The sequence below is a fragment of the Magnolia sinica genome, chromosome 14 (assembly GCF_029962835.1).
Source record: "Magnolia sinica isolate HGM2019 chromosome 14, MsV1, whole genome shotgun sequence".
Taxonomy (NCBI): Eukaryota; Viridiplantae; Streptophyta; class Magnoliopsida; order Magnoliales; family Magnoliaceae; genus Magnolia; species Magnolia sinica.
This window is the reverse complement of record NC_080586.1, coordinates 18247550-18251432: the sequence shown is the minus strand read 5'-3', so window position 1 is coordinate 18251432 and position 3883 is coordinate 18247550. Positions and strand designations below refer to the sequence as shown.

The 3883-nt window shown below is 37.6% G+C and overlaps 1 non-coding gene across 1 annotated transcript; it reads right to left on the bottom strand.

Annotated features, from left to right (window-relative positions):
- Positions 1-3219: 3219 nt before the first annotated feature.
- On the bottom strand, positions 3220-3326 carry LOC131226503 (small nucleolar RNA R71). The gene has a single exon (XR_009161881.1). It is a non-coding gene; the product is annotated as a small nucleolar RNA R71 (small nucleolar RNA).
- Positions 3327-3883: the final 557 nt, after the last annotated feature.

Sequence of the window (3883 nt, the reverse complement as noted above, 5' to 3'; positions counted from 1 at the left end):
CCATCATACAGAAGGTGCACCGAATCTGGGGAATCGGTCAGCGTGCGCTAACTCAACTCCCAGCCAAAAATGGAAAGCTCCGTTTTCCTGCTGCCGCAGTCGATGCAGGAGGCCATCTTTTGGATCGCTGTGGGCCACCATCGTGACCCACGTGGACAATCCAAGCTGTCCATCATGCAAATGGTTTACCGAAGATTAAAACCATGAAAATATCACATGTTGGGGTGCACGTACGAACACACAGTTCTCAGCTAAAGGAGAGCCTCTGCATTACGAGATTAAGGGACAGCAGCAATTTGGAGGAGTTGTGGGCCACTGTGAGTGGATGTCCAGACAATCCACAACGTCCATCTGTTAGGTCATTCAGAACCGTCTGTAGGGACGTTTCCCTTTTTGGAAATACATCGTTGTACACAAACTAAGCCAACAGGATTCCAGCCGTTTCGGTTACGCAAGACAGCTAGCTGTGTAATATTTGTAGCTCCGCAATCTTTGCAAGTGCGTAAACAAGTTTCTGCAACATTTTTACAGCAGCTCCGCACAAGGATCTTAGTGGGCCAGGGATCAGTGAGCGACAATCCGAACCATCCAAAGAAACAAATCAAACACAAGAAGCAACAAGAGTCCATCTGCTGGTAAAAACAGAGTCTTGGCTGGCTGATTGAACGCTGAAATATGGGACTATCAGAGACAGAAAGATGACCCATCAATGGATCAACCTATGGCTAACAATGTGAATGGTGCAGATTGAAAGATTACCCGCCAATCAGAAAGGAAAGTGGGCAATTTCTGGCTGTTGTTTTGGCTATGTAAACAGGGTTTAAGCAAGTTTCTTTATGACAACCAACTTACGCATGCACGTTGATTGCGTGATGTCTGTCCTCCAGCCGACTTCTCTACCGTCCAAGACAGCTATAAAGAGAGAGGAGAAAGAGAGAGGATGGGATTCTGACGTGAGAGAGAGAGGGAGAGAGAGAATTGTTTAAGAGTTTTATTATTTGTTTGTTTTTATGATTTTTGAGAGATTTATCCCACTCATGTCAGGCTAAACCTCTTAGCTAGGGCTAAGAAGTGAAGCTTGTGGCGTGATGGGACTGATTCTATGACTTTGATTCATGCCATGAACTATGTTGATTCTAGTTTTAAATAATAAGAATATTTTTAGTTTTTAATGGTTTGTTGTGACTGAAATTACAATAGATCTGCGATGGCTTTAAGTATTCCTGTTCTCTTATTGTGATTACGCAGTTAGGAAGTCATGTTGTTCACCATCGTCTCCTGGGCATGGTTAGATGACGGCACCCTTCCTACTGTTCATACATCACTCAGATTGACTATGAATTGGTTTAATTCTGTTGCTTGCTTTGTCTCATGGGCATGGTTTTGTGATGGAATCCATTCCAATTTACACCTATCTTATCTCTCTAAAACTAGATCAAAAGATGTTCAGATTTAATTTGCAAGTTATATCTTCCAACTGGATGAAGATGGGACTCGAAGTCTAGTTGAGTTCATGAATTGACCGTAGATCTCTCTGATCTCTACAAGTGGATCCTCTGAATCCCTAGTTTTCCTTCCCTGAATTCGTTAAGTTTTAGATAATTATTTCATCATTATTCCTCAATTTACACTTGATTTAGATTTCATCTCATTCTAGTTCTAGTTCTATTTAGTTTCAGATTACGTACAGGTTTCAGTTCCTTGGGATTCGACCTCGGTCTCACCGAGTTTATTACTACATCACAACCCTATACTTGGGGAGTGAACAAGTATTTAGCGTCGTTGCCGAGGATTGACGGTTACGATTCTTTGAAATTAATTAGTTTTAGAATTAGTTTAAGATTAGGATTTTACTAACTTTAGTTTTAAATTTTTATTTCTATTTCATTTCTAGAACTAACTTGTTTCCTATTTTGTAGAATCTTAACATAAACTTCTAATTTGGTAATTCCTTTCTAATTTCTCTACTTCTTCTATTTTTAGAATTAGGATTTTAGTTTTAGAAACTTTCTTATTCTAGATTTCCTTTTTAGAAACTAACTTTCTATTTTTAAGCCTTCATTAATTTTAGAAAGTTTCTTTTTTACTTTATATAAACTAAACCAACTTTCCTGTTTTGTAGGATTCTGAGATAGGTTTCGAAATTGGTATTTTCTTTCTTAATTTCTTCCTTGCTATTTCTAAATTAGGATTTTTTTTTTTTTAGCAAGTTTCTAATTCTAACTCTTTTAGAATCGAACTTTGTTTCTTAATTTATTTTTAGAAATTTTTTACTTATAGATTTTTTTAGAAACTAACCTTCCTATTTTGTAGGCTTTTAAGATAGAAATTTCTAATTCGGTAAGCTCTTTCTCTACTTTCTATTTTTCAGATCTCTTTTAGTAACTTACTTTCTAGTTTAGGACTTTCCTAATTTATTTTAAATTTCCACTTTCTTTAGGAATTTCTTCTTTTAGAAACTAGTTTACTTCTATCTTTCTTTTTAAGGATTTTCTAATTTTAGACCTTCTCTTTAGAAACTGAATTGTTTTGTTTTCTTTTGCAGGTTTTTAACTTAGGGACTCCAATTTGGTAACTTCTTTCCAACCCTCTTTCTTTCTAGATTTTCTTTTCTTTTCTTAGGATTAGGTTTCGAATTTGATTGAGGGCTGCGAGTGTTTCATGCCCAAGTGGGCCCGTGACAACACTCGACGTCTCTTGACTGAAGAAGGATTGGTTGAGGGGTTAACTATCCATCGCAGGACTAAACACCACTCGAAATTTCCTGAGTTAATTGAAGTGATAGCTGAAAACCAACCTCTTCTACCCCAACCTAGGGTGGAGGACATTCAGGATGAGAATGAGGTGCATCAAGTACCCCCGCCTCGCACTTTACGAGATTATTTACAACCAGCGGGGGTGAGTACGCCCTCATGTATGATTTTTTCTGAAAATACAGGATATATGGACATCAAGCCAGGGGTTATCCAACTCCTTCCTAAGTTCCATGGGCTTGAGTCTGAAGAACCATATCTGCATTTGAAAGAGTTTGATGAGATCATAGCCACTTTATATTTTTAAAATGTGTCTGAGGATACAGTCAGGCTTAAACTCTTTCATTTTTCTTTGAAGGAGAAGGCTAAGACGTGGTTACATTCACTGCTTCCTAGATCCATTGGCACATGGAATGATATGTAGAGGGAATTTATAAAGAAATTTTTTCCACATCATAAAATAATTACCCTTAGAAAAGCAATCATGAACTTCACCCAAAAGGAGGATGAAACATTTTACTAATGTTGGGAAAGGTTCAAGGATTTGGTCAGTTCATGCCCACAATACGACTTTAAAACGTGGCGCATTATAAATTTTTTCTACGATGGACTGACATCTTCCATGCGCCAAATGGTCAAGACAATGTGTAATGGAAAATTCATTAATAAAAATGTCGACGAAGTATGGGATTACCTCGATATTCTTGCTGAAAAAACATAATCATGGGACAATTACCCAAAATCGAACATCACGTCTAGGCCGACTCAATATAAAGAGAAAGGTGGATTGTATCTCTTGAAAGAAGAGGATGATCTCAAGTATAAAGTGACTACGCTCGTAAGAAAATTTGAGGCCATGGAAGGAAAGAAGGATAAGGTTAATGAAAGCGTTTGCGGCATCTGTGATTGCAACATTCATACAACTGAAAATTGTCCTACAATACCCGCCTTTCGAGAAGTGTTGAATAAACAATCCAATGTCGTAAATACTTATCAAAGACCTTTCAATGGACCGACTTTTAATACGTACAATCCTGGTTGGAAAAATCATCCAAACTTTAGTTGGAGAAATGGACAAACTACTACCCCTCAAGGTTTCTTCAATCAAAATCCAAATCAGGAGAAACCTC